This window comes from Phoca vitulina, unplaced genomic scaffold, assembly GCF_004348235.1.
Source record: "Phoca vitulina isolate PV1807 unplaced genomic scaffold, GSC_HSeal_1.0 scaffold19, whole genome shotgun sequence".
Classification (NCBI taxonomy): Eukaryota; Metazoa; Chordata; class Mammalia; order Carnivora; family Phocidae; genus Phoca; species Phoca vitulina.
In genome coordinates, this window is record NW_022589722.1 from 26,785,245 (window position 1) to 26,809,290 (window position 24,046).

At 42.8% G+C, this 24,046-nt stretch overlaps 1 protein-coding gene across 2 annotated transcripts in view; it reads right to left on the minus strand.

Annotated features, from left to right (window-relative positions):
• The window catches only part of MRTFA (myocardin related transcription factor A), a 213,197-nt gene that overhangs the window by 182,049 nt on the left and 7,102 nt on the right, over positions 1 to 24,046 (minus strand). Inside the window, exon 1 of one of the 2 annotated variants that reach the window (XM_032416718.1) lies at positions 14,721 to 14,890. The exons of the other annotated variant lie outside the window; for it this stretch is intronic. The gene's annotated coding sequence lies outside the window, so the exon portion shown is untranslated. Of the gene's footprint in view, positions 1 to 14,720; positions 14,891 to 24,046 lie in introns of those variants that run through there. 2 annotated transcript variants of the gene reach the window in all.

The following is a 24,046-nucleotide window of genomic DNA, read 5'->3' on the forward strand; positions in this document are numbered from 1 at the left end:
CCAAAATTGATGATGGAATGGATGTGAGCAGAGAGAGGCAGATGTCAAAGATGACCTGTCAGATTTCTGGCTTGTGTAACCAGGTGGACAGAAGTGCCATTTACAGAAATGGGGAACACTGGAGCAGGAACAACTTTGGCAGTCGGAAAAGAAGGCTAAGAATTCAACTGAGACTATAAACCTGAGATGTCCATGAGACCTCCAGGTGGAGGTGGTAAAATTACTTCTGTTCAAAAAATATGGGAATACACATTTGGGAATCATTACCAGACGAGTAGTTTTTAAAGCTTAGGGACTAGATGAGATCTCCTAGAGATAGATAATAAGAGGGTTTGAAGCTAAGTCATGAGAAAGTCCCATACTCAGAGGCCAACATAAAGAAGAGCTAGCAAAAGAGACAGAAAGTATAGCAGGAGAGATAGAAGGAATGAACAAAGTATTAGATGAAAAACTAGAATAATGTCATACCAAGAATATAAAATGGCTTTAAAAAAGGTGATCAACTATGTTAAATAGCACATGAGAGGTAAAATAAGAATGAAAGTGGGCTGTCCCTTCATCCATTAATCTGTTCAAAAATATTTATTAAGCACCTACAATATGCTAAGTATTGTTGGTGTTGAGGATGCAGCAATAAACAAAATCCTTGCCCTGTAGAGACTATGATCTAGTGGGAGGAGACAAACAAAAACCAAATACATGTTGGGGCGCCTGGGTGGCTCAGTTGGTTGGGCATCTGCCTTCAGCTCAGGTCATGATCTCAGGGTCCTGGGATCGAGCTCCACAGCAGGCTCTGTGCTCAGCAGGGAGTCTGCTTGTCCCTCTCCCTTTTACTCTGCCCCTCCCTCCCGCTCGTGATTTCTCTCTCCCAAAATCTTCGGAGAAAAAAAAAATACACGTCAAGTCCTGTGGAGAAAGTGACGCCGGATAAGGGAAATAAGGACTGCCTCAGATTAAGGAGTAAGGTGGCTTTTTTATATGTGGTGGTCTCTCTAATAAGGAGACATCTGAGGGCGCCTGGGTGGCTCAGTTGGTTAAGCGACTGCCTTCGGCTCAGGTCATGATCCTGGAGTCCCTGGATCGAGTCCCGCATCGGGCTCCCTGCTCGGCAGGGAGCCTGCTTCTCCCTCTGACCCTCCCCCCTCTCATGTGCTCTCTCTCTCATTCTCTCTGTCTCAAATAAATAAATAAAATCTTTAAAAAAAAAAAAAAAAAAAAAAGGAGACATCTGAGCAAAGATCTGAAAAAAGTGAGGAAGTAAACCATGGGGAGATTTAGGGAAAGAGTATTTCAGGCAGAGAAAAGAGCAAGCACAAAGACCTGGTATGACCCAGGAACAGCACGGAATCCAGTGGGACTGTAGCAGAGTAAGCAAGGGGGAGAGTGGCAGATCATGAAACTGACTCTAGAAAACAGATCCTAAGATCTATAATCTATGTGGAGAGCAGATCACAAAAAATCAGAACAGAAACAGGGAATTCAGTTCAGAGGAAGCTACTGCAGTAATCCAAGCAAGAAATAATAATGATTATGTGATGGTCAGTTGTATGGGTCACTTGATTACACTACCGTCCCCAGTTATTCAAACACTAAGTGTTGCTGTGAAGATATTTTGTGGATGTGATTAATATTCATAATCAGTTGACTTTAAGTAAAGGACAATGTCCTAGATAATCTAGGTGGGCCTGATTCAATGAGTTAAAAAGCCTTAGGAGCAGAACTGACGTTTTCCGGAAGAAATTCTACCTGTGGGGACACCTGGTTGGCTCAGGTCATGATCCTGGAGTCCCGGGATTGAGTCCCGCATCGGGCTCCCTGCTCAGCAGGGAGTCTGCTTCTCCCTCTGACCCTCCCGTCTCTCATTCTCTCTCAAATAAATAAAATCTTAAAAAAAAAAAAAAATTCTACCTGTGGATAGCAACTTCAGCTCAAGACAGCCTAGCCTATGGATATCATACCTGCTTAGCCAGCCCCTACATCATGTAAGGAATAAATCCTTACAATAATCTCTTAATGTATATCTTCTACTGCTTCTGTTTCTCCAGATGAACACTGATACAGATTTTGGTATCTGGAAGTGTTCTGTTTAACAACTCAAAAATGTGGAAGTGTCGGGGCGCCTGGGTGGCTCAGTCGTTAGGCATCTGCCTTTGGCTCAGGTCATGATCCCAGGGTCCTGGGATCGGGCCAAGCATTGGGCTCCCTGCTCCGCGGAGAGCCTGCTTCTCCCTCTCCTACTCCCCCTGCTTGTGTTCCCTCTTTCGCTGTGTCTCTCTCTGTCAAATAAATAAATAAAACATCTTTTAAAAAAAAAAAAAATGTGGAAGTGTCTTTGAAACTGGATAATGGGCAGAGGTTGAAGAATTTTGAGAAGCATAATAGAAAAACCTAGGTTGGGGCGCCTGGGTGGCTCAGTCGTTAAGCATCTGCCTTCGGCTCAGGTCATGATCCCAGGGTCCTGGGATCGAGCCCCGCATCGGGCTCCCTGCTCGGCGGGAAGCCTGCTTTCTCCCTCTCCCACTCCCCCGCTTGTGTTCCTGCTCTCGCTAACTCTCTCTCTGTCAAATAAGTAAAAATAAAATCTTTAAAAAAAATAAAAAAAGAAAAGCCTAGGTTGCCTTAAACAGACTGTTGGTAGAAATATGGACATTAAAGGTACTCCTGGTGAGAGCTCAGAAGGAAGTAAGAAGCAAAAAAAAAAAAAAAAAGTAAGTAAGAAGCACAGTAGGGAAAGCCTATATTGTTTTAGAGAATACATATGTCATCATAAACAGAATGCTGGTGAAAATGTGAACATTAAAGATGCTTCTGGTAAGGATTCAGAAAGAAATGAGGAACATAATTGGAAACTGGGACAATCCTTTTTATATAGTGGCAGTAAAACTTGGCTGAATTGTGTCCTATGGTTGTGTGAAAAGCAGAATTTATAAGTGATGAACTTGAATATTTAGCTTAGGCAATTTCCAAGCAACATGTTGAAGGTGCAGCCTAGTTTCTTCTTGCTGTGTACAGTAAAATGCAAGAGGAAAGATAAATTGATTGGTGAAATGTTAAACAAAAGAAACCAGGACCTGATGATTTAGGAAATCCTCAGCTTATCCAGACCACATAAAACACTAAAGAAATGCATTATTAAAAAAGCACTGCTGTGGAAAGAAAGCTAAGGATGTGGCTGAACAACTTTTTCCTAGCACTGAAGATACTACACATATAACTAGGGGATCTCCTCGACCAGCCATCTAAAGAGAAGCTAGGAATAGAATGAGATATCTAGGAAATATCTATGGAGGACCGTCTTGTCTAATGATTAAGAATCCCCAACATATACAAAGGAGACCCACAAGGCTTCTGAAAATGTTATATCAGCAGAAACACTGCCAACTTGACCTAACAGAGAAAGAAAGAGAATGAAATAAAAGGCTACTGAACTACCAAAATTCTACAGGCAAGAAATAGGCTAATAAAACTACTCAGTTGCAAACACATACTATCCTTCGAGAAAAGTTAGGATAGACACCAAATGCAAAGGCAACAAAAGTAAAAATAAATGAGTGAAACTACATCAAACTAAAAAGCTTCTGCACAACAAAGGAACCTATCAACAAAATGAAAAGGCAACCTACTGACTGGGGGAAAATATTTGCAAATCGTGTATCTGATATGGAGCTAATATCCAAAATACATTTTTCAAAAACTCCACAACTCAAGAGCAAAAAAACAATCTGATTAAAAAATGGGCAGAGGATCTCAACAGACCTTTTTCCACAGAAGACATACAGATGGGCAACAGGTATATGAAAAGATGCTCATCATCACTCATCATCAGGGACATGCAAATCAAAACCACAATGAGACACCTCACATCTGTCAGAATGGCTATTATCAAAAAGACAAAAAATAACAAGTGTTGGTGAGGATATGGAGAAAAGGGAACATTTTTGCACTATTGGTGGGAATGTAAATTTACACAACCAGGATGGAAAACAGTATGGAGGAGGTTCCTCAAAAAATTAAAAATAGCACTACCATACAATCTACCATTTCTGGGTACTTATCCAAAGAAAATTCGAAAAGATGAATGCACCCCCATGTTCACTGCAGCATCATATACAACAGCTAGAGATGAAAACAACCTAAGTATCCACTAAGGGATGAATGGATAAAGAAAATGTGGTATATATAAATATTATTCAGCCATAAAAAAGTGAAGGGGGGCAAGAGGTACAAATTTCCAGTTATAAAAATAAATAAGTCATGGGGATGTAATGTACAGCATAGCGACTATAGTTAATAATATTGTATTGCATATCAGAAAGTTACTAAGAGAGCAAATCTTAAAAGAAAAAAATTATACTTATGTATGGTGACAGACTTATTGTGATCCTTTTGCAATATAAACAACTATCAAATCATTACAAAGTACACCTGAAACTAATAACGTTATATTTCAATTATAATTCAATTTAAGAAAGAAAGAAAGGAAGAGAGAAGAAAATTAGAGCTGAGCCTTGAGCCCAGAAGCCACAGCCATGGGCTCAGAGCATGGAGTCTAAAGCCACACCAGATTACTCCCAGGCTTTGAAATGTAATGAGATTTTCCCTGCTGGATCTTGAAACTGCTTGAGACCAGTGACACACTTATTCCTTGCATTTTCTCCTTTTTGGAACAGGAGTCTTTACCTGTCCCACCACTGTATTCTGGGAACATATAACTTGTTTTCTAGTTTCACAGGTCCACAGATGGAAAGGATTTTTCCCCAAGATGGATCATACCCAGAGTCTCACATATACCTAATCTGGAGAATTTATATGATGAGATTTTGCACTTTTGAGCTGATGACATGTAGATGAGATCCTGAGCTTGAGTTGATGTTGCAATGGGTTAGGATTTTTGGGAATGTTGGAATGGGATGAATGTACTTGGCATATGGGACAAACGTGAATCTTTGGGGGTCAAAGGATAGACCATAGTAAGACTGAAAAATGGCACCCTAGACATACCCACATTTTCCACATCCTAGACCCTGGAATTCGTGAATGTTACCTTAAATAGCCAAAAAAACAAAAAACCAAGGTGGGGGGAAATCTTTGCAGATGTGATTAAGTATCTTGATATGGGGAGATTATCCTGGATTATCTGGGTGAGCCCTAAATGCAATCACTTATCTTTATAAAAGGGAGACAGATTTGACAAACACAGAGGTGAAAGAGATGTACACAGAGATCTGAGGATGCTGCCCTTGCACATTGAGGTGACACTGCCACAAACCAAGGAATGCTGGCAGCCACCAGAAACTGGAAGAGGTGAGGAACTTACTCTCCCCTAAAGCCTCCAGAAGGAATACAGCTCTGTGCTGACACCCTAATTTTGGCCCAGTGAAACTGATTTCAGACAACGGGCCTTCAGAACTCTAAGAGAATAAATTTGGGCTGTTTTAAGCCACTAAGTCTGTGGTGATTTATTATAGTAGCCAGCCATGGGAAACTAATCTGATGGCTTGGACAAGGATGATTACAATGGAGGTGGTGAGAAGTGATCAGATACATTTAGCAGACAGAACTAGCAGGATTCACTGATGGATTGGATATGAAATGGGAAAGGAAGAGAAGATGATGCCAAGGTTCTTGCCTGAATAACTATAAGAGTAACCATTTTACTAAGCTAGGGACAACCCACTAGCTCACCAACACACAAGTCAGTGGTGGCCTCACTGAAAACTGTTTTGGTAGAATTTGGGGCTGGACATCAGATTACAGACAGAAAATCCAGAGTACTAGGATTTTATAGTATTATAATTTACTTTGAATATTATTATGCTTTCTGGTTGTTATTCATCTGTTCATTACCTTTCCCTTTACCTAGCTCCAGTTGTTAATGGACCAAATATCAAGGAAAAAGTTGATCAATTCTCAAGTGGGCCAAAGGAACTAAGTTCAGGACACTGTCCTTTAAGGCAACGGAGGACAAGTGAACGGGAAGGGGTGGGTGACTTTCATTCATTCAACCAGGATTTATTGAGCATCTATTATATCCCATGACAAGCATGATGTTAAATGCTGACAAAATAGCAATGAAGAGACAGACATGGTCCCTGGCCTCATGAAGTTTATAAGAAAAACATAAATAATTATACAATTATTTAGCTGTAATTGTAGCTACTGCTACAAAAGTAAAATTCTGGGTGTTATGAAAATTAACATGAACAGAATGCCTATTATGTGCTAAATGCTTTATATGTAGCTTATTTACCTCTCACAACTAAACTATGAGGAAATAGAGGTTTGACAAGATTAATTCCCTTGCTCAAGATCACACAGCCAGTGAGCTGTAGAGCCAGATTGAAAACAGGTGCATTCAACTCCAAACTCATCACTACTATCTCCGAACAGTAGAAAAATCTACTATGTCTTTTCAAAAGAAAACAAAGAAGTGGCCAGAAGAGGTAGAGAGTCATACAGGTAAAGTTTTGAGGATCCTTGCTCTAGAAAGAGCTTTCTAAGCTCACTTGATGAAGGTGAATTTTGGAGGGTATTCAAAAATCGCTTAACACTCTCCAAATAGAACAAAAGGTTACACTATAATTAACTCAGTTTTATTTAGGCACCCAACAGGTTATTAAGCATGTTGAAAATAAAATGTCATGAATACCTTGTCCAAATTGTACAGGTCATGCCCAGTTTTCATACAAATTGTTTCTGCCAGGCTCACCTTCAGAATCAGCTTCAGGTAAAAGTGAAAGGGGTTAAAAAAAAAAAGGTCAATCATGCTACAGAGTGACTGATTTAGGACAATGACTAAATAATTACTTTACTCAATGTATACAAAGATTCATGACAGATATTACACAAATGAGCCACACCACCCTAAGATGTTCTACTGCATAAAGGAAAGCTTCAAGTTATTTAATTTCAAGTCAAATCACTAATCTATGATCTTCATTGTATTCTTGGTTTCCTATTCCCACCATTCCAGGTCTCCGCCATCCTCCCTTGCAAAAAAAAAAAAAAATCTGAACAGAAAGGAAATGTCAACCATAATGTGAAATGATCTACTGAATCTACAAAATAGAGAATTTAAAATACCACCACATCTTTGCCTTCCATGCCATCTTAGGGCATTAACCTGGAATATTAGATTTAAAGAGTGAAAAGCTGGGGCGCCTGGGTGGCTCAGTCGTTGGGCGCCTGCCTTCGGCTCAGGTCATGATCCTAGCATCCTGGGATCGAGCCCCGCATCGGGCTCTCTGCTCGGCGGGAAGCCTGCTTCTCCCTCTTCCACTCCCCCTGCTTGTGTTCCTCTCTCACTGTGTCTTTCTCTGTCAAATAAATAAATAAAATCTTTAAAAAAAAAAAAAAAAGAAAAAAGTGAAAAGCTCCTGAATGGAAGCTTTAGTGCAATTGATTTTCCATAAAAAGTGATTATCCCAAGTAACAAAGAAAGAAAATGGTCCTTACCTTTCATTTCTAAATTGTTTTGAAAGGCAAGACAATACAAGGCAAATTTAAAAAGACTACTTTAAATACATCCCATCATATAGAGGCACCTGGCTGGCTCGGTCAGTAGAACATATGACTCTTGATCTCTGGGTCATGATTTCGAACCCCATTTTGGGTGTAGAGCTTACTTAATGAAATAAATAAAAATAATCTTACCAAAAAAAAAGTACATCAATCATACAACAAAATATAAAGTCAACAATAAAGCCAGTTTCACCATGAAATCGTAACACCACTCTCATACCAAAATGCAATATGGTGTGTCCTAAAATATGAGGAGAGGACAACTTTCCAAGTTCCTGTAAATTTTGTGGTAGTGAAAATATGTACAAATTAACCACGATTAGGAGACTTTGGCATCACTTATGCCATTTACAGTTACAAAGATAACTGAAACACTGACAAAATATGTTTAAAATTTGGACACTATAGCATGTCCTTATTTAGTATTTATTGAGCAATTTAGGATGTGAAATCACTACTATAGCTTTCAGGAATGGCAATAAGATACATATAAGGAATACTGCAAAGAATATTTTGAAAGCTACAACACCTTGATTACTACCATAAAGAATTCTCAACATACTAACATTTTCACAAACTGTGCAAAAGTGAACAGGAACATTTACTGAAGGCAAAGTTAGGCACTTCATACACATTATCATAGGGAGTCAGTATCTTTTTTTTTTAATTAACATATAATGTATTATTTGTTCAGGGGTACAGGTCTGTGATTCATCAGTCTTACACAATTCACAGCGCTCACCATAGCACATGCCCTCCCCAATGTCCATCACCCAGCCACCCCACCCCTCCAACCCCCCTCCACTCCAGCAACCCTCAGTTTGTTTCCTGAGATTAAGAGTCTCTTATGGTTGGGAGTCAGTATCTTTTAATTCAAAAACAGACCTGAGGGGACACCTGGCTGGCTCAGTTGGTGGAGCATGTGACTCTTGATCTCAGGGTTGAGAGTTCAAGCCCCACATTGGGCGCGGAGCCTACTTTAAAAAAAAAAAAAGAGAGAGAGAGAGAGAGAGAGAGAACTTGGTTCAAACCCTGATTGCAATCTTCCTAAATTAGTGAATCTCTCCAAGCTTCTTTCCTCATCTACAAAATGGAGCTAATACTTACTTCACAGAGCTGGTGTGAAAATTAATGAGGTAGCATAACAATGAGTTCACTGTGACTCCATGATCCTTATAACAACCTCATGTTGTAAGAATCATTAACCCCATTTTATAGAAGAAAAAACTAGTCACAAGAAGGTTAAGTGGTGAGCCTATGGTTACACAGCTGGTAACTGTCAGTACCTAGCTCTGCTCATGCCCTTAAACTTGACATGTTACTTCACTAGCTTTTTTACTCTCTCATACTACGAAGTTTATAATTTTTTTCAAGTTACACCCATTATATGTTAAATTTTGATACCAGACAAAAGTTTTTCAAGAAATAAAAATCACCCATAATTCCCACTTATAATTTTAGAGGTCAAAGACTTGTAAGTAGCCCACCTATCTTCAAATTCAGTAACAGAATATACATTCCAGATTTCAAATTGAGCTATGCAAATTACTTGTTACCAGGACTCATAAACAGGGAATGATTTCTAAAAGCATTTGAATAAAAGTGACTAGGAAAGCAAACAAATCAGACATACCACAAAAGTAAAAATATGGTATTTGAAGAAAAGACATTTTCACAATGCTCAACCTTCCAAAGATTCTGGGGATCTGCATCACCACTGTGTGAGCCAGCCGCAAACAAAGGGTGAAGAACTGGCCCAGGCTCAGCCACTGGACTGTTGTGGAACCTCAAACCACTTAATTTCTCAGTGCCTCTGTTCAACTAAACAGTGAGAGTTGGACTGGAGTCCCTGAACCGCAGGACTGAAGGCAACTTAGGCAATTTGCTCCACCCAACCACCCTGGCAGAGCACCCAATTCCTGCTCTAACACCTGCAGAGACATGGAGTTCAAAGATCTTCCCTCTTCACAGAAGTGACAGACTTAGTGTTAAGAATCAATCTCTGAGGATTCTTTTGTGACTCAGTCACAAAAGTGCTCACTCTGGTATTTTTACTATGGGTCCTGGTTCCACCACTAAGCTCTTTTGAAGATGCACCTTTAACTGCTTTTGGCTAAACCCATTCTGCAGATAGAGGGCCCAGTAATTTAGAGAGACGACAAGCGAACACAAGATACCCTTCACAGGCAACCGGGCCTCCTGAGGTACTGTCATAACTGGGGAGTTCAGCTAAATAAAATCACTGGTTCACTCTATTGATGAAATAAAAACTATCTAAACGTAAGTAGTCAAACTGGAAAAACTGATGCTAAAGGAGCAAATGACTACATTTAAATGATTACATTTAAATGATTGACATTTAAAAGCCTCTGAATACTCACATCATTCACATTCATTCATCTCTGACTGGAACCTCATTCACCCACGGTCAGTTCTATGATACTGCCCAAAATGAAGAATGATAATGATGATGCATGTGAACCTGTTCCAAGGACTTGGCATATTTTTAACTTATTTAATCTTTATAGCAGCAATATAAGGTAGCCACCATTATTATCCCCATTTTATAGTGAGTTACCAAGATGTGGTTAAGAGTGTCACAGTCACACCCAAGGTCAAACAGCTAGCATGTGGTAGAAGTAAGATTCCAACCCAGGAAGTCTGGCTCTAGTATTTACGCTTTTAACTGCCTTTCTATCACTCTGACAAGTTACTGTTCTCCTCAATATCAGAAAAATTACTACACCCTCACCTTACACACAGAGATTAAGTGTTTGTCCTTAGTACCAATGCTGGCCTAGACTACTTACAACATTTCATACAGCCCCAATTCACTTCCACATATTAGCCTACCATTTTGAGGGCACAGAGTAAGCACCCAATAAATACCTGTGAATATCTGTTAAAAGAATTAAATCTTTCCCAATTCCCTCATTTTCCCAAAGGTAACCTTTCCCTCTTCTGAATCCTTCCCTCCCTTCCCCCAGCACTTTGTACCTTCTTCTAACACTTTTTCTGTTCTATGCTACCCACTGTGGTAGCCAGCCTCCAAGATGGCCCCTAAAGATTCTCACCTCCTAATATTCACACCCCTATGTAATCCCTTCCCACAATACGTGACCAATAGAATACTGGAGAAATGATGGTATGTGACTTCTGAAGCTAGGTCATAAAAGACAATGCAACTTGGTCTCTTGGATTACTTGCTCTGGGGGAAGCCAGCTGCCATGCCATGAGGGCATTCAAGTACTTCTATGGAGAGGCCCACATGGAGAATGGAGACCTCCCACCAACAGCCTACACCAACTTGTCAACAATCTGAGTAGCCACCTTAGAAGAGGATCCACCAGCCTGTCTTCAGAGACTGCAACTCCAGATGACCTATTTCTGCAATCACTGCTCAAGCTGCTCCCGAATTTCTGACTCACAGAAACTGTGAGGGATAATAAATGTTTACTGTTATCTTAAACACTAACTTTTGGGGTAACACGTTATGCAATACTAGCTAACACCTAGTCTCTAAAACTGTAAGTTCCTTAAGAGCAGAGACTGTTTCCTTGATTCTCAAAACTCATTAAGGCCTTTAATAAACTGTGCCTATATTTGAATGGTGTCAGTGGGCCCTTCCCTTTGTTCAGTGTTCCTTTTCTTCCAAAGTATAACCATTTATAAACTACCTATATGGTAAATGCCTGTGCCACTTCATCCGTAATCTGTCAATGTCCTCCCTCTTTTCTTTCAAAGACCTTCTGAAATATAACCTCCTGACCAAAGTCTTTTTTTCAGATGAAAATGTTCCTATGTCAATTCTAACTATCAACCCTAGCATTTACATAAACACACCACTCACTGTATATATTCACATTCATCTTTTATTCAACAAATATTTACTGAGCATCTACTATGTCCCAAACTGCTTTTTTTTTTTTAAAGATTTTATTTATTTATTTGTCAGAGAAAGTGCACAAGCAGGGGAAGCAGCAGGCAGAGGGAGAAGCAGGCTCCCCACTGAGTAAGGAGCACGATGTGGGACTTGATCCCAGAACCCTGGGATCAGGACCTGAGCCGAAGGTAGATGCTTAACCAACTGAGCCACCCAAGTGTCTCCCAAAAAGTGCTCTTGAAGCTGAGAATAAAAGAAACAGACTACCTTTGTGGAGCTTACAGTCCACAGTGGGCTCTCTAAATATAACAATCTATGTTAATATGATTTCAAAATTCTAATTCCCCCTTTTGTAAAAATTATTCAAAACCATTTTACCCCGGGGCACCTGGGTGGCTCAGTTGGTTAGGCGACTGCCTTTGGCTCAGGTCATGATCCTGGAGTCCCAGGATCAAGTCCCACATTGGGCTCCCTGCTCAGCAGGGAGACTGCTTCTCTCTCTGACCCTCCCCCCTCTCATGCTCTCTATCTCATTCTCTCTCAAATAAATAAATAAAATCTTTAAAAAAAAAAAAACCATTTTACCCCTTTCATTTTCTATTTAATTGGCCATACATCTGCACATCCCTTATACACTTAAATATTTAAGCAACTGTCTCAATAAAAGTCCATACCTGTTTAAAAGGTTTGTTAGGTGCCCCATATAGTCTGTATTTATCAATGTCTTCCATTAAATGTTTCCATGAACTACACTTTTTAGCAAATGTCACACTTATAAAAGAAATACCATTTGATAGCCTTTATTATACAAGTTTTAGCAACTCTAAATCAAATATGAACATTTCACAGAAAGTAATTTGTAACTGATGTAGTAAAATGACATATATAGCTGGAACTGTCTCATCTCATTTATATTTATTTCTACAGTGTTAAAAGGAAAAGAGCATACATACTTTTAAGTCAGAAATTCAAGTCCTGGCTCTGTCACTAACTGCATAACCTTAGACAAATTATTTAACTATGCTGAGCCTCAGTTCTCCTGTCCTAAAGTGGAGGTAAAATCTACCTCATAGGACTAATTAAGTAGTAACATTAAAAGCCCAGCTTAATGCCTATTACATAGTGGGCATCAAGAAATGTCAGTTTCCTTCCCCCTTCCTAGGGCTTATATCTGCGGTCAGAAGCTCTATCAGTAAAGCTCAGTTGCTTCTGTTTGGAATGATCTTCCTCCTTCATCTAATGAGTTAAGATTCAACTCAAAGGCCACCTTCTCTCTGAAGTGCAAAGGAAAAGCTCCCTTGACCCTCCCATACAGTTCTGGAGTTTATTTCAATGTGTTAAAATTATCTGTCACTTTCTGCCTCACACTAGACTTGAGCTCCTATGAGCAGGGACCATATCGCACTTATCCCGATAACCTTGGCTTTTAGAAAAAACACCTGGCAAGGCACCTGGATGGCTCAGTCAGTTAAGCATCTGCCATGGGCTCAGGTCATGATCTCAGGGTCCTGGGATCGAGCCCCGAGTTGGGCTGCTCAGCGGAGAGTCTGCTTCTCCCTCTACCTCTCCCTCTGTGCTCTCTCACTCTCAAATAAAATCTTTAGAAAAACAAAAACAAAACACCTGGCACGTTTTGGCAAGGAACAAGTTTATTGAATGAATGAATGAATGAATGAATGAATGAAGTCATTACTTAAGTAGTACCCAAAGCTGAGTGACCTAAATCTTATGGTTTTGCTCTTTATGGGCTGAGATGCTGTTTCATACTTCTTTTGAATCCCTTCCTCATAGCACTCAGTAGAGGACTAAGGATGTGGAAAGTCTGCAATAAATACTTTTGGATTATGGGATACATCTTACTCTTCCATCTCACGATTTTACTCTAAATAAAAACTTAACCAAAGAAATGTGACTTGTGAAAGCCTTTCTAAACAGGGTTCTCTTCTTAACAGTTACTGGCAAAGAACTGAAGCCAATGCTAGAATGGACTACAGTCAGTTTTTCTTTGCATGTGTTTTTGAAAAAAGCAGTAATTAAATCATTTCACTAAGAAGCTATCATAAAGCCCTTTGATTCACTATGAAAATGCAAATGACATTAGGCAAAACTTAATTTAATAATTTTCAGCCAAGGGTTCCCCACCCTACTGTCCCGGGGCTGTGTGCCAGCTGGCTGTACCACCTCACTCCTGGGAGGTGGCTGCTTTTCAACAGTAAAACTGCTTAAGTGAAATCTGTGGCATTTTTGGGGGGTCCTCTAACATAAAACACGTGAATTTCACTTTTTACTGAAAATAATGAGTATGTTACAAGCTTTTGGCTTCAGGTAGAAAAGATCTTGAAAAAAATCTCAAAAGCTGGCAACCTGGGGGCATTTCAGACTTCTTATGGACTTCAAAGTACGTAAAAACACATGAAGCTAGGTATAATTTCATTATTACATTTAAGTGACATCTTTCACATTCCCCTACACGCACACCTCATGCCAAGTACAGCTGGTAAGTAGTCAAGTGTCCACCAAACTGCCTTTCATTTATGCTATCTATATACTAGTGAGAAAACCGAGATCCTGACAAAGCCAGGTTGGGCTGGTGCTTAAACACAAACTGATCTACCCGTCGTTCTCAGCTCACAATGACCCCATGTAGTAGGTATTATGCCCATTCTCCTGAGAAGGAAACTGAAGCCCAAGATGACACGAATGGCAGGTTGGAGAGTTTGACCTGAAAGCTCCAGCCCTAGCTACTACAGAGTATCAGCGCTTTCCTGCGGTGCCGGCCAGGGTGGGAGGTGTAATCAAAGTATCCTGACAGACACTTTCTTAGAGGATCAAGTTCTTGGCTGTCAAGTTTCCAATCTGCCAGAGCCCTTACACCTGGTGGCATTCGGGATGCAAACAGTGGCATCAACAAGTCCAGGTGAGGCTCCCTTGCCTGGGAATCCTAGGACTGCACATGGATCCTGAGGGTCTGCACAAGGTAAATCTGTGCCGGGGAAAGCGCCCGATACCGGGTCCCTGCAGTCAAAACACACCCGGGCGCCACGGGTGCGGGACGCCCCCTCCCCGCATTCCCCCACCGGCGCTGCCCGGCCAGGCGGCTCACAGGTGCACGGCCGCGCCCCGGGCCGCCCGCCCCGGCTGGGCGACCCCGGCCGGGAGGGAAGGGACGGGCGAGGCGAGCGGCGGCGGGCTGGGGGCCGGGCTGTGAGGCCCGCGCAGCCCGACCCTGAGGGCGCGCCGCGGGGTCGCGAGGAGAAAGGATGCTCGGGGCGGGGCCGCGGTGGGGGAGGGGTCCTCTGCCCGGACTCTCACTCACCGCCTCGCGCTCCTCCCAGCCCGGGCTCCGCGGCGGTCCCCCTCCGGCTCTCACCGCGCGCCTCCCCTTCCGAGGCTCAACGTCTGGCCAGGGCGCACGGAGCTGGGGAGAAGTCTGCGCAAGCGGAGGGCGTGTGGCGAGCGGAGCCGAGGGGGTGGGGACGATGGAACGGTCGCTCTCGCCGCCGCCTCGGACACCACAGACACGGCCGCCGCCGGCTCCTCTCAGCCACGGAAGCTGCGGCCCCTCCCACCTCACCCGCCTCCCACCTCACCCGCCTCCCACCTCCCACACTACCTCCTGGAAGAGTGACAGCGGCACTGACCAATCAGAGGCCTTGTGGAGGCTGGGACCGGAGGACTGAAGGGAGGGCGGGAAGGGAGGGGTGCGAAGGAGGCGAGGACGGCGGCGGGACTTCCTGTGACTGACGGCCGGGCGCGGCCAATGAGCAACGAGAAGATGACCTCATCGTCAAAGGAAGTCTGGAACTGGCGGAGCTGCGGCTAGGAGGTGGGAGGAGGTCGGCGACGTGCCGGAGGCGGGGCGCTGGGGGGGGGGCCTTAAAGAGGCGGAAGCCCATTGGTCACCCTGCCGAGGGAAGGGCGGCGGTGGACCCGACTGGCCCTCGACAAGTTGCCAAGGGGTCAATGCCGCGGGCCCTTAACTGCATTAATCCTCCTGGCCCAACCCGATCTTCCAAGGGGGCTAAAGGGTCCTCGCCCGGGCCTCGTAAATTGATTACTTCACTTTCACGCTTCCCAAAAGGAGGCACAAAAAATTCCACATTGGCCCGGAGCCCTGAATTCCCGTTACAGCCCCCGCCCCACCGAGGCCCGTCTGCTAGTTTCTCTGAGTCAGTTTCCCCTAGGGGAAAAGGGAGGGTACTAACACCTACCTGCCCCTCCCTACCTGCCTAGAATGTTGAGATCATTAATAGCAAAGTGCTTGGGGCCTCGAGAAGAAAAGGGGCTGAATGAACCCAAAAGCTTCTCTCCGGAGACTCCAGGAAGAGCATTTGTAAAAGGGACGGTTTCACTAGGTGACTCCCGACGACTCTTGCAATTGTAAAATTCTAAAATGTTGATGTCCTACTCTTTCTGGCATCCACTCATGTAGCAAAGGGGTGTGTGTGTGTGTGTGTGCTCGCGCGGGTCTCCTGCCTTAGGCGCAGAGGCCACACATGGACCTGGTGCAAGACTTCAACAAGGAGAAAGCAAACTTAAAGGGAGAGAGAAACCCGTAAAGCGAGGTCTGCTGCGGGAAGTGCCTTGGTGCAGGCAGGCCATTTGCTCCCCCTCCTCCCGCAATGGGAGGGAGTCCAGAAAAGGAGAAATAACTCCAACTTGGCGGGTGGAAAAGAGGGGGAAGTGCTTTCCTGGGGATGGTGTTGCCCAGCAGGGTGGGAGGGAGGAGTAACAGTAGCTAGAGGAAGAAAGGAGCTAGGACATCCTTCCAGGTTTGGGGAGGAGCAGTGCCAAGGCACAAAGATGGAGAGGGGGCAACTCACTTTATATGTTCCAGAGTAAACTCTTACTACGATCCCCTGATCTCCCCCAGAGTTCTCCCATGACTGCCTATTGGTGTAACTGTCAGAGGAAGGGCAAGAGAGAATGCCTCCTTTTCTCTCCTCCAATAGCTGCAAAAGCCAAAGTGGGCCCTGGGTATTCCCAATTATTCATCTGTAAATCAGCTTCAAGTTCAGTGCCCATGTGCTCATCCCAGAATCTTAGAGTTTAGCAGGATCCTTGTGTCCTCTTAGTCACACACCTAGCCCCCAAGGCAAGAATCCTTCCACAAAAGACCAGATAAAATTATTTATTCAGCAAATATTTCTGGAGTAAGACACTGAGGGGGTGCTTTCACCAAACTGGGGGGAGTTAAGGCAGATGATGAGGTGATCACAACGCCCGGCAGCATATCCCCAGGGTCATGATTAACAAGAGGACACAGGGGTGCACCTCAGAGGGGAAAGTACTCTGGTTTGAAATTGTTGGGGTGGGGCAGAGTTCCCCAAGACAAGACTGGGGTGGGGCATTCCAGATAGTGTCTACCTAGACCCAGCCTTTACGGAAAAGCCAAAGCAAGAAGGAAGCACAAGCATATTTTATTAGACATGGTAAGAGTGATAAGCCTATTCCTGGCTTCCCAGGCATGGCAAGCTTACCACCTCTCAAATAGACCTGTTCCTTTTCTGGACAACTTAAATTGTAATTATTTTGTATCCATATGCATGTATAAATTACTTGTTTATTTATTTACACATATATGTTTTATGGATAATCTACATCCCTCTAATCTCTCAGCCTAGGTCCTATTTATCTCCTAAAGCTTCACAGAAACATGTCTAATACCTCTTCATCATGACAACATTCCAAATATTTGAAGATGACAAATATACCTTCCATACCTTCTGCCCATCCCCAAAACAATAGGGATAAAGTTGCTTTTTTATTTTGCCAGATTATGGTTTCCATCCTGATGACTTCATGTAGACATCTTTCAGTTTGTCAAGATCTATTGGGAACATGTGTTATTTTTGTCCTTCCAGCAAACATTCTCTTTCTTCTGGTAAGGGGAGCCTCATTTCCTCTAGGGAACCAGTCCTCCCCACTGTCTGTCCATATGGCTGCCATGGGGCTGATTCATTATTCATCTCTCCAGGGGCAGCACCCTGCCAGTCCTGACCAATCAGAGCACTGCTTCCCTCCTCCCTCTGCCCCCCCCCACCATTTGCAATGATTGATTTAGGGAAATGCATGTGGCTCAAGGCAGTCCAATCAGAAGGAGTCCTGGGAACTTTGTGGGCACTACCCATATGGAGAAGTTTCCTTTACTCCGAGGCTGCTAAACTATCTGGCTCATCCCCTGGAGTTGACCAGGAGGACCATGAAAGAACTTGCTCGAGAATACATAAAACCAATATGAAAACAAACTATCAGAGCTGAGGTACAGATAAATGCTACAACAGGTGATGACTCTGAGAACCTGGCCCCAGCTGTTTTCTGGCTTTTTGCTTTTGTAGGTGTCTCTTATCAGGATCTTTAGAAACAGAGCCCATAAGGGAGATCTGGGAATGGGATTTATTGGGGGGGGGGGGGAAATAACCCGTAAGGGAGGGAGTTGAACAGGACAGGGAAAAAGAAAGAGCAAAGCAAGAATCAGCTTGATTTTGTCTTGGCCTGATCCACAACGGAGAGCTCTAGCATAAAACCACACCAAGGAGTTATCACCCCATGAGACACTGGGCAGCTTTGTATACCCAAATATCATCAGGCACTGGCGGTAAGCCATCAAGGAGTTAAGGTCTCCAAAGCTGCTCCCTTCAGCTGAAGGCAATTCTCTGGAATTTCGGGCATCTGGGAACCCTTAGCTGCCAACACTCACAGCAGCTGGGGGATGGGTGCACTGGCCTGTTAAAGAGATCTACATGGGGCACCATTTATGCCTCCTCTGTAGGCCAATACGTTCTCTTCCCTGTTGGGTTTCTGTTCCCTGCAACCAAAATGGGACCACCTAAAATACTCAGGTGGGATCTGATCACCAAAGTAGAGTGAGACTTTAGCCTTCCTTAATCTGACTCCCTACAACCATGAGCACACTAGAATGTTGTCTCAGCAAATTTAGAGACTGCCCTGGCCCTTTGCCTCAAATTGACTTTATAACCATTTCTTACTACCCTTTTTCCTTTAGAGCTTTTTCCCCACAAACTGATACTAAGCAAAATTCACCCTTTCTTGTACTTCTATAGTTAATTCTTGGCCACAAACGCAGGATTTCAAGCTTAACCCTGCTAATAATGAGCAGTTAGTCATCATTTTGTCCATTTTCATCCTTTGCTGCACTTTGCTATAAACACATGCTGATTCAACTCTGTCACTCCTCAAACTGGCTACCACTTCTAATTCTGTTGCTATTGCTGAAAGGGGCAAACTCAATGACAGAAACCTTCAGCAAACTTCTAGAGACATTTTCCCCTCCTTCCTACCTGCTAATTTATACTCTTAGAAAATTTTCTCCACTTGTCTCTTCTCTCTCTTCTTGGAGAATCTCTCCAAAGGTGTTTCCCAAGACTTGACCAGCCCCATCCTCAGCACATCCTGCTCATTTCTGTTTCTTCTGAAGTCTTTATTCAGGTTGGCCCCTCTGCCTAAACGTCTTCCCTTTTCGCTTTATCTAATCAAATCTTCACTCACATCCCTCTTGGCTCACACACCCCAGGAAGGCCTCCACTATTCCTCCAGCCTAAATGGATCTTTTCTTTCTCTGACAATCCATAGCTCTGCTGTGCCAAGCACAACACTAAGCATCCTCTATGCGTTGTCTTATTTCATCCTTGTTGTGACCCTGAGGTGGGTGCTGTTACAATCCTCATTTTTTGATAAGGAAACAAACTTAAGGAGGTTAATTGGGAAAATACTGCACAGGGGTGCCTGGTTGGCTCAGTTGGTAGAACGTGTGACTCAGTCTCTGGGTCATGAGTTCAAGCCCCACGTTGGGCATAGAGCATACTTTTTTTCTTTTAAAGATTTTATTTATTTATTTGAGAGAGAGAGAGCAAGAGAGCACAAGCTGGGGGAGCTCCAGAGAGAGAGAGAGAGAGAAGCAGGCTCCCCACTGAGCAGGCAGCCAGACACGGGGCTCGATCCCAGGACCCTGAGATCATGACCCAAGCCCAAGGCGGACAGTCAACCACCTGAGCCACTAGGCACCCGGGCATAGAGCCTACTTAAAAAATACACACATATCACACAGCCACACAGCTACAAACTAGTAGAACCATGGTACAGATACCAAAATTAGAATATTAGAATTTTGGGTATAATACCATAAACATTTGTCGGCTACACACAAGGAACTGGAGGAAATATAAAAAAGTGAAATAGACAATCCTTGCTCACAATCAAGAACAGGGTTCATAAAAACACCAATATGAACAATGCTCTAAAGTTAGTAAAAATGAGGGGCGCCTGGGTGGCTCAGTCGTTAGGCATCTGCCTTCGGCTCAGGTCATGATACCAGGGTCCTGGGATCGAGCCCCACATTGGGCTCTCTGCTCGGTGGGAAGCCTGCTTCTCCCTCTCCCACTCCCCCTGCTTGTGTTCCCTGTCTCGCTGTGTCTCCCTCTGTCAAATAAATAAATAAAATCTTAAAAATAACTAAATAAATAAAGTTAGTAAAAACGAAGTAAGCGAGAGTTCATGTCTTGCAGAAAACCCAGTAAATTCACATGAAGGAGTGTATGTTTGACAGGAAGCAATGAGGTGGGGCATTCCAACTTAAGGAACATTGAGTAATAGAATGGAGGGAGGAAAACATGGGACATGTTTAAGCAAGGGAGTTGTCTGGTTTGTTCAAGAGATAAGGCTTGAAAGTTGGTTGAGGCCCTATTGTAAAAAAGTAAAGAATGCCAAGGCAAGGTAGATACTGGGCTTCTGAAAAAAGGATCCAAAATATGTTTTAAGATTTACCTGGTAGTCAACTGATTAGATTGGAAGGAGACTGAAATGGGGTTGGGGAAGTAAGTTAGGAGACTACCACAGTTTTCCAGCCTGGAGGAAATTAGGACCTATGAGGATAAATGCAGCAGGCTTGGATTACTTTTTTCCCCTATATTCTGTAAACACTTCTGTCTCTCTTTGTCCTCTAAAGATCATACCATCCTTGAGAAGTGTCAATCATTTTTTTAAAAATGTGCCCAGAACCACTAAACTGCTAACAATCTCTTGATACATAATAAGCACTCAGCAAATATTTTTGGATTTGAATCAAATGCATGAGCAGGATGATCAAAATGTTCAGGCTCTGTTTAAATGGTTTTATAGGAACTCAGGCCATGCCTGCAACCATCTCCAGGACTACTTGATAACAAAACTAAGCTAACTTTTTTTTTTTTAGCACCTATTATGCACATCATAAGCACCTATATGCACATAAGATCATCATCTTATTCAATTCTCCCCGTTGTACTGACATTTTTTCCATTTTACAGATCAGGAAAACTGAGGGTGACCAACCATCCCAGTTTGCAGAGATGGAAAAATTGAGCTGCAGGACTTTTAGTACTAAAACCAGGACAGCCCCAGGCAAATCAAGAAGGTCTGTCATCCCACCAGGATACCTTGCTCCACATCGCACAAGCCAGGGTTTAAACACAAAGCTGAACTCATACCACCATGGGATTTTTACTTTGGCTTTCTGATCCTTGCTGTCCACATAAATATCTTATTTGGGTATTTTGAGATAGAATCCAAGCCTATTCTTGTATTGAATTTGGCTCATGTGTTTGGGGCCTACTCGGGACTGGAGCTATAGAGAGGCAGGGAATCACAAAATGGATGGGTTTTTGTCAGAGAAAAGGAATCCAGGCTGGGCAATGTCTTTGCTGGAGGACGACCTTATAGAAGAATTCAGCTTTATAAGCCATTCTTTGGCGCCCTCTAGTGCTTGAGGGCTGGAACCCCTCTTTACTCCCTCGACTAGGGAACCCACAAGGCTGGTAACCGGTTAGCGTGGAACCCAATGCCAACTTCTTACTGCTTGCAGAGCATAAAGATTTTATTTTAGAATAAAAACTAGCAGAGCCTTGGGGCGCCTGGGTGACTCAGTCAGTTAAGCGTCTGCCTTCAGCTCAGGTCATGATCTCAGGGTCCTGGGATGGAGCCCCACATCACACTTCCTCCTCAGCGGGGAGCCTGCTTCTCCCTCTCTCTCTGCTGCCCCCCTACTTGTGCTCTCTCTCTCTCTCAAATAAATAAATAACATCTTAAAAAAAAACGGTATATGTAAAAAGCTAGCAGTCTTTTTTCTTAAATGAAAACCAGTCACGCTGTCATAATCTGGGGTAAGGACAATCAGACACAAATTTAAGAAGACCCAAAGCCAAACTCAATAAGATAATATTTCAATGCAGTATTTCCAAAAAATAAAAATGAATGCCCTCCAGACCCCATGATGAACAAAATATCAAAATTTAAAATATAGAACAGACAGGCGCTGACCCCGCGCTGGCCCTCCCGAGCCTCACTCGCCACACCCTGAACCTAATCACGTGGGCGCGGGAGCCTGAAACCTCGGCCAGCTCCCTGGTGGCGGTGGCGCCTCAAAACCTCACCCAGGGAACCGGACACGGTGTTTGTTTCACCCAACAACCTTCATAGAAGGGAGAACATCCCCTGTTAGCCTATCCGGAAGGCCTGCATCTTTAAGGCTCTTGTTTAGGCATATTTTGAATTTGACTTCATAATATATCCATTTTCGGTTTTGTTCTGTCACTGAGGTATATATACTTCAGAAGTGTACGGAAAAGTGCACATGTCATAACTGTAGGACTTGAAGGATTTTCACAAACAGAACACAGATGTTGAACCAGCACTCAGATCAAAAAAGAGAACATTAGCAGGACCCCAAAGGGCCCTCTCATGCCCCCTTCCATCCACTAGCACCCTGAGGTACCTCCCTTGATGTCTCACAGCATAGGTTGGTTTGCCTATTTTTGTTCTTTCTATAAATGGAATGATAGGATCTAAAGTATTTGGGGGGCCTGGCTAGCTCAGTGGGTGGAGTGTGGGACTCTTGATCTCAGGGTTGTGGGTTCGAGCCCCATATTGGGTGTAGAGATTACCTAAAAATAAAAAAATATATATTAAAAGTAAAATACTTGGGGCGCCTGGGTGGCTTGGTCTAAGCGTCTGCCTTCGGCTCAGGTCATTATCCCAGGGTCCTGGGATCAAACCCTGCATCAGGCTCCCTGCTCCGCGGGAAGCCTGCTTCTCCCTCTCCCACTCCCTCTGCTTGTGTTCCCTCTCTTGCTATGTCTCTGTCTGTCAAATAAATAAATAAAATCTTTAAAAAAAAGAATTTGGAGTTTGGCTTATTTTGTTCAAAACCCTCTAAGATTAGGTCATATATTTGTGTGTGATTATAGCTTGCTTGTTCTCATTGCACTGTATGAGTCTATCATGATAAACGTATCCATTCTACTGATGTGGTTGTTTTCAATGTGGACTATTACACATAGTACTGGTATAAATATTCTTATGCATGTCTTTTGGTTCATATACATGCATACGTTTCTGTTGGGAGTACATTTGCTGGGTCATAGGGGAGGCATATGTTCAGCTTTACTGTGTACTGCCAGCTAGCTTTCTAAAGTAATTGTAGCTATTTACATTCAGTGAAAGTTCCTGTTGCTTCACATCTTCCTCTAAACTTGGTATTTTTTATCTTTCTTATTTTATCCAGTCAAGTTGGAAGGATATCATGTTGTAGTTTATTTGCATTTTCCTGATGAGTAATGAAGTTAAAAGTCTTTCCATATGTTTATTTGGCATTTGGAGAGCTTCTTTGGTTAAGTGTCTGTTCAAGTCTCTTGCCCATTTTTCTGTTGGGTTTTCTATCTTTTATTAATTGATAATAAATTCTGAATTTGAGACCTTTATCAAATATGTGTATTGAGGATGTCTTACCCCATCTTGTGGGTTGTCTTTTTACTCCCTTAATGGTGTCTTTTGATAAACAGAGGTTCTTAGTTTTAATATAATTCATTTAATAAATTGTTTTCACTTATGATTTCATTTTTGTTTCCTGTTTGTGAAAGATCTGCCTATTCCAAGGTCATAAAGATGTTCTTCTGTGTTTGGTTCTAAAGACTTTATTCTCTTGAAAAATAATGATTTTTAAATTGCATTTATGTTCTATATTTTCTGAAGTTACTATAATAAACTGTAAGACTGTGTTAAAATTTTTTCATTGAAGTATAGTATACTAGACAAGAATGCACATATGATAGCTATGCAGAGTTACTTTCATTTTCGTTTTTTATTTTTTTAAAGATCTATTTATGTATTTGAGAGAGAGAGAGCATGTGTGCAGTCTGGGGGAGGAGTAGAGGGAGAGAAACTCCAGCAGACTCCCTGACTCAGGGCTTGATCTCGTGACCCCGAGACCACGACCTGAGCGGAAACCATGAGTCAACCAGACTCAACTGACTCTGCCACCCAGGGGGCCCCAGAGTTACTTTTAATGAGAAAAACAAAGCCATTATTTTAAAATTAGGTAATTTATGTATACTTTTTACCTACTCTTGTTCTAGAGGACTGTAAGCTTCTTACAAGACTCAATACAATATAATGGAAAGATATGACCAGATGACAAAAAAGAAAGATCAGGGAAAATATAGAGCCAGAGAGCTACTCTAAGAAGGACACGCTGAATGCTGAGGGTTACAGAGTGGTGGTTGTGCCTTGGAAAGAGTTGCCCCTGTTTTTCTCTCACTGACACGACAGCACCAGGAGGCAGAGAGGAACCTTTCCCTGCTGCTAATCTTC